Raw genomic sequence first — 7,935 nt, 5'->3', positions numbered from 1 at the left:
AACGCATGGACAAGCACAAGTGGACACAATAAAACTTCACAAGACAGACAGTGACAAAAAGGGAACCGGGAAAACTTAACCAAACTAAACTCATCAAAACCAATTCAAACCCAGATCATGACAAGGGCCCTATAAAACAAAAATCTATTTTCGGTTAGCGAAGTGGGTGGCCCAGTGACTCTGAATAATTAAAATACTAATAATAATAAGTATGTGTGTACCCAGTCATGACCATAACAAGGACAAGCGGTATAGAATCCGGATATAAATGATGAATGTGAAATATAATGACATTAAATCGCACAATAATGGGGTCACACCCAGAAAGTCTCCTGCTTTTGGTCCGAACAAGGTTTGTAATGTCAGCAAGTAGGTGGCGGCGGGACGCTAACTGCTCATTTCCCGTAATGGTTTTAAAAAGAGAAAAAAGTGCCTTCCACCGTAAAACAATAATTCTCATGCAAGACAATGCACCAATCCTCACTATAGAAAAGCTGCGGCTGCAACGGGGAAAACGGCAGAACATCATTAAAAGGAAAATATATGAGGTAGGATGGCAGTATTTTTCCCAGCAGCGACTATGGCAGCCAATTCTTGCACCCTTAAAAGATATACAGGCCGAAACAAAAACCTAAACTTGAATTTCAATGGATGAAAGCGTTGTTAAGGGGATATCAAAGAGAGGCTTTTGAAGCTACATGTGAATACTGATGAGACGGTTTGGTCTCCTTGCCAGTGTCTAACGACTAATGAGTCCGACCACTGACACAGATGTTTTTTCTTAGAAATCAGGTTGTTTTCCTCCACCTTAAATTATCATGACAGAAATCTAACAAGTTGTTTACATCCTCTTTGTTTTTGATTTTTTTTTTTTTATAACTGTTGAAATTACTAATTTGAAATATTGTGCGAAATTTTCCCCTCCAGCCCCCAAAAAATAGAACCGGTGATGATCAAAAATGTTATTCACTGGAAATGCCATTGGATAGTTTGGAAAATGAACCAGAGCATACATCATTTCTATGAAACACATTTTTATTTTATTGTTACAGCCATGGCAAAAGAATTAAGAGACCACCCTTTGTTTCTTCAATTTCCTGTTCATTTTAAACGACTCCAGTACAACCAAAGGTACATTTGTTTGGACCAAAATTTCAATGACAACAAGAACAGCTCATAAGAGTTTAATTCAAGAGCTTCTTCTTCTTCTTCTTTTCCTTACGCTTCTTGGTGCTATTCTGAGAGTGTTCATCCTCCCTGAGTGAACTCATGGTTGTCTGACAGCTGAGAAATTATTTTGTTACATTCTTTTAAATCCAAACCGCTGACATGCATGCATTCGTTGGAGAGCTTTGATTTGATGATTGATTGATTTGATGGCTAACGCTGCTCGCTGGCAACAGATAACCATAATGCTCAGGATTAAAATAGCTGTGGTGGCTGTCTTAACTTCAACTTTGCGAGTGGAGGCTGATCTGACCGCAGTGCTTAACTGAGCCGGCAATTTAATTTCATAATTTTCATGTGAAATGTATGCAAGAGGTACAGCAGAGTACGAGGAGGACCTTTGGAACAAAAGAGGGCCGTGTGCGTCAACGTCACCTCTTGTTCTTTTTTCCTTTTGGCTTTTCCCTTCAGGGGTCGCCACAGCGAATCAGTTGCCTCCTTCTAACCCTGTTTTGTGCATCAAGAGCTGATCGAGACATTTTACATAGGTTCTTTTGATAAAAACCAAATCAAATCTTACATCAATAACAATGATATTGTACAGCCAAAAACAGTGCTTTTTGGCTTTCCATGTTTTCCTTTGTGTCAATTAGTTCCTTGATGCACTTTTAGTGGCACCAGACATCAAAACGAACAAGCATTGAAGAAAACATGCTGGTCTCTTTTTTTTTCCTGGCTTTTGTTTGAAACTTCACCAAATCATGCGAGGGAAAATACTAACAGACTAAAACCACTTTTTTTTTCTCCGTTGTCATTTCTGTTGTTCAGGTGTCCACTTGCAACAGGCGGCAGTTTTCCCGTGACCGTGAACAGGAAGGTAAGATGGTATTAAAAATGGATGCTTAATATTACAGTACGACCAATAGTTTTGCATTGAATCTTCCTCTTCTGTTCGTGGTTCCTCCGGCTAACTGCACGTGATGGAGGTGCAAATGTAAGTGACAGTAATTTCTTCAAACCTGAATTGCCTCTGGGAGAGTAATAAATCCTTCAAATCTGAACACCATCTGGCGGAGCAAATAAATGTCGGATCTCAAAACGCTTTGATTAAGGTTCACTTTCACCAAACAGTCCTCAAAGCCACATAATTAAAAGTTCCCGACAACTTTTCATCAAAGTCGGCATGTCAGAAGCTCCAGCGGGGAGAGCAGACATGTCATCAAGAGAAAAGTAAGTCAAAAGTAGACAATTGAGGAACTAGAAACTTAACCGTCGCTGTGAATTTGTGAATTCTGAAGCAAGCAAATCCTGATATGTTCAGTCATATCACAAAACATTTGGAACACCTTAATATGGCTGACATGATTTTAGAAACATAGGAAAAATAGATCTATTTATTTTTGGGACAAACAATCAGTTACATACATTGTTATATTTTTTAAATGTTCTGGCACTCATATACAATTAAAGCTGGTTAGGGACACTTTTCCCAGCAATAAAATTGCCACCACCTGTGCCTATTACAGTGAACGAGCATCGAGCAATGTCTACATTTTCAACCCCCCAAATTTCCCTTATTTGATCAATAAGGGAATATTTAAATTTAAAAAAAAAAAGCAGATTGATGATTTCTTTGTGTTCATTTTAGAATCAATTCAATGAAAAACAACCAATTTTTAAAATTTATAATTTTAAGTGTTGGCCTACATATGACCTGTACAGTCAACAAAACAGGAACACTACAATAAAAAATCCACATCATCCATCCATCCATCCATCCATCCATCCATTTTCTGATCCGTTTATCCGCACAAAGGTCCCAGGGTGTGCTGGAGCCTATCCCAGCTGTCTTCGGGCAGTAGGCGAGGTACACCCTGACCTGGTTGCCAGGCAATCGCGGGGCACGCATAGACAAACAGCCGTTCACACTCACAATCACACCTCGAGATAATTTAGACTTGTTCCATTAACCTACCATGTATGTTTTTGGAATGTGGGGTGAATCCGGAGGACCCGGAGAAAACCCACACAGGGATGGGGTGAACATGCAAACTCCACACAGGAAGGCCGGAGCCAGAATCAAACCCTGCGCCTCTGCACTGACAGGCCGACGTGGTAAACACTCGTGCACCGCGCCACCCTTTTCAATTTTCATTCAAGTTAAAACTAAATCAAATGAAACAGAAACAGTTTACAGAGAATGGGACAGAAGCTTCAAGCTTCTCTATTAGTGCAGCCCCGCAACTTGACCACCGTTTTTAGAGGTCAGTCTGTCCATCACTGTGTTGATTGCAGTGGATTAGAAGCCCTGCAGTCAGTCTCATCCTGGCTCAAAAACAAAGGATACGCCCTTTGTAGCGCGCCCAACTGCCGCATATCCTGGATTTGATTGGAAAAAAAGATCGTTATTGTTTTGTTTTGTTTTTTAATGACTTGTTTTGAAAAATTCACATGATGGGCATGTGTTGATTTATGCCTGAGATCTGACAAATTACTGAGGGATGTTTATGTTCGGGTTGGAAATATAGTGTCATTGAATCAAACCAACAAATGACAGTAAGTGCCTTTGAGGGGAGAAAACAAAGATACAATTCATTTATGCAAAGATCACAATGAATAAAGCCCATATTTATAATCAGAGAAATAAAAATTCGAAAATGAGCACGTGCTGATAATTTTTGTAAAATGATTGCTTTTGTCACTCTCCCTTATTTTCTGTTTTTTCCCCAAAGGGGACTTTTTGTTACTTTGTTTTTTTCCTGATCTTCATCCTTCAGCTAAATGTACTCCGAACAAACCGATTGAGTGGAAGTAGTAGTTCAAAACCAGAACCAAAATGTATGGATTTTCTTTGATGTTATTTATTTTACGTTGCATTGTTGTTGGGCATCTCACTTGCCAAACATGCAATTTTTGCATTTGATTCACTCACAACAGCTCTTTACGGTTACAGTTTTAAGATACAGTAACAGACTGCCTGATAGTCCAATGTGTTCTTTTGTCTGCCCTTGACCTATGTCATCAGAAATTCTCAATACAACACTCATAGTTTTTCAAACCTCCTTTATTCAATTTTTTTGTATTTTCTTTCTTTCTTATTTCGTCCATCAGCACCCACCAACATTATTTTCAACGTTCCCTTCTTCGCTGTTGTTTTTCTTCTTTTCATGTAGATTTTGTTGATTTATTTATTTAGTTACATATATTTTTAGAGACCAAATTAACAATTTCATGCACCCTGTAACCCACTGGTGTCAAACTCAAGGCCCGGGGGCCAGATCTGGCCCGCCACATCATTTGATGTCGCCCGCGAAAGCAAATCAAACATGCTGACTTCTGTGATGCTTGCTAAAATTTTCAACAAAATTTCAAATTCTCACACGTAATATATAAGAGAGCTATTGTAAATTTTCTTGTGACCAAAACCCTCATTACAGTAACTTAAACTACAGTTGAATAAACCATTATTCTTGACTTCCTAATATGGTTTCACAGTCATAACGGCCCTCCAAGGGAACCGGTAACTATAATGTGGCCTGCAACAAAAATTAGTTTGACAACCCTGCTGTAACCTGATAACATTTAAGCTGTCCACCGTAGCAACCGCTGCCCCTGATAACATAGTGTGGTTGAGGCCATTATCTCTCAACCGGAGTGATAGTGGATTTAGCGCAAGAATTTTTCGACATCTGCAGTGGTTCCACCACCATCCAACCTTTTTGTTGTTGAGAATGTGGTTCAAATGGGTGTTGTAGCATTCCCGAATAACCCGTGTCAACATATTGCAGTCCTTTGTTGTCCCTTACTTACTTTTTCCTTCACCTTGGATTTGTGGAATATGAATTAAGCAACACCATGCACCCGCTTTTATCAATGTCATGGGGTGCAATCTTAATCAGAATGCCGTGTTTAGACTCATAAGGTCATGGAAGAACATTTTTGATTTGGCTCTCTCTTTAAGGACGGACAGGAGATGGGGAACACAAAACTGGTGGACAACACTTTGCACTTGTGTGGCAAGAAACAGTTGTTTATTCATTGCCTGAACCGCTTATCCCCACGAGCCGATCCCAGCTGTCTTCGGGCATTAGGCAGGGTACACCGTGAACTGATTGCCAACCGATCGCAACCAGGACAGTAGCATTCAAGTGAGTGTTTGGAGGAGTATGATCAGAATAAGGAAAATAATGTATTATTGTAACTTATTGTAGGACTGTTGCTATTAAATTGATCTTTTTTGCCATTGTTCGCCAGATGTTTTCCCTTCAAACATAGACTGTAATTTTGCTCGAGAATTAAAACGTTTAGACCAGAGGTGTCAAACATACGGCCCGCGGGCCGGATCCGGCCCGCAAAGGAGTTTAATCCGGCCCGCGAGATGATTATGTAAAGCAGGGGTGTCAAACATACGGCCCGCGGGCCGGAACCGGCCCGCAAGTAGGTTCAATCAGGCCCGCGGGATAATGTAAAAGTGAAAAAAATGCATTAAAGACACAGAATTAATATTTTTAATCAGGTGCAATTCATTGAGTATCCGCAAGGGGACACTGTTTTGAACAGAGAAGAAGACAACAGCAGCCTCAGTCTGTCACTGAGACAGACCCATGACAGCAGACGCTATCAATAGCACTCTCACATTTACACATTTAATAGCACTCTCCTTAGTTTGTAAGGTGTAGGCAGGGATTACATTTAGATTTTATATGCACGTGTAAATGCTTTAAAACTTGCTTTCTTTATGAATCTTGTTTAATCTTAAAGTGCATTACTATATTTTTCAATACCAATTACTTGTTAAAGTTTGTACAATCAGTGGGATCAGTTGCAATGCATATATGTGAATGATAAAAGTAAATTGCACATTTGTCGAAGGAAATGTAAGGTGCTTCATGAAATGTTTTGTAAAAGATATGTTCATTAAATTTCAACATTTTCCTAATGTTCTTGTGCTTCTTTATACCAAAACAAAGGAAAGACATATTGTTTTGGTTATTTATAGCAAAGTATTGTATCATTTTAATGGTCCGGCCCACTTGACATCTACCGAGGCCGTATGTGGCCCACCATGTGAAATGAGTTTGACACCCCTGGTTTAGACACACTGGCATTCATACTGTGTGTCAACAGAGCAGTCTTCAAGCAGTGACAGTTTACACATCATAGAAATAAAAGACAATTTTCCTTGCAACTCTCGTTCCCTTTGGATGCATATTTCTCAAGAACAACGCATTCTCAACACGTCATTCTGTGATGAAATATAGTAACATGATGAAACTCTGCAACACCACCGTCTTAATAGCAAATGAACAGAAACTCTGTTTCGAGCCATGATTCATGACTTTTTCATCTTTGGTTCTAGTGCTTGTTCTGTCTGAAGTCTGAGCAGCCAAATAGGGGCCGCAGAGACTCCCTGCAGTACACCAATGAAGGCTTCCAGAATGAGGCCGACGCAAGCCATGGCCGACGTAACTGCCACTGTTCCTCCTGCGGTGTCTTGACTCACCACGCCCTCCAAGGGAGTCCCTCGGTAAAACCCTCCAGCAGAAGTAGAGTAGAGGGAGATGATTTGAGCTCAAGGTGTCAGGAATACGGTACCAACCGGTGAGGAGGGGATCACACAAATGTAGAAAATGATAAAGTTTGGAACAAAAGATTTTAGTTTAGAAAAGCGTATTACGGACAAAGTACAACAAAGGTCGCTGGTAACTAAGCCGAGATAAAACGTCATGAACACAAAACCCTTGCAAATGGCAAGGAGAATAAATAACTTCACTTGTCATCAAAGGACAAGGCAATCCAATTACGAGAAAAGAAAATGAACATTATTCACAGGAAAGTCTACATGTGAACAAGAGCGCAAGGGAACAAGGGCATGAACGTCTCGATATCAAACACTTTGTACGAGTGTGGATATACAATATATACACTGTACACCGGCCTTCCTGTATGGAGTTTGCATGTTCTGCCTGTGCCTGCGCGGGTTTTCTCTGGGTATTCCAGTTTCGTCCCACATTCCAAAAACATGCATACAGTAAGGTGGACACTCCAAATTGTCCTTAGGTGTGATTGTGAGTGTGAATGGTAGTTGTTTGTCTCTGTGTGCCCTGTGATTGGCAGGCAACCTGTTTAGGGTGTATTCCGCCTGGTGCCCGAAGATGGCCAGGATAGCCTTCAGCATACCCGTGACCCTCGTGAGGATAAGCGGCTCAGATAATCATTGAATGGATGGAAGGTGAGGTTAGCATGTTGGATTTGCCCCTTGGAAAGTGTTCCAGTTTTTTATATGGCCCCCTGCAAAATTTATGGCCCACTCTGGGTTAGGCAGTGATACACTTCCCTTGTTATTGGGGAAGTAATGACACTTAGATATGTTTATTTTTATTTTATTTATTTAGTTAGTATCAAACTTGCAATTAAATCACCAACACTCCATTCTCCATGTACATGAGGTAAAGCAGGTCAATAAGAAATCCAAATATTCTGCATGTCTCAAACATAAGGGTGCCCTTAACAAAACAAAATGTTCATGTCATATCAGAAATTTACTTTTTGGATGCATGGTAAGTCCTACTTTAAGTAGCTTTAATCACAGCAATTCTCAACGATTTAATTGATAACAGCAATGTCAATGAGACTGAATTCGCATTTTCAAAATCATTTTCCCTACACGAACCAGTTGTAGAATGAAAGTCTTTTGAAACAAACATTTTGAGAATCTTTTTTTTTTTTTGTCACTGGTGAGTGGCATTTTTCCCCCACTGATTGCAG

Source organism: Hippocampus comes, unplaced genomic scaffold (assembly GCF_001891065.2).
Source record: "Hippocampus comes isolate QL1 unplaced genomic scaffold, H_comes_QL1_v1.1 scaffold2, whole genome shotgun sequence".
In the NCBI taxonomy this organism is placed as follows: Eukaryota; Metazoa; Chordata; class Actinopteri; order Syngnathiformes; family Syngnathidae; genus Hippocampus; species Hippocampus comes.
This window is presented reverse-complemented; position numbering follows the sequence as displayed.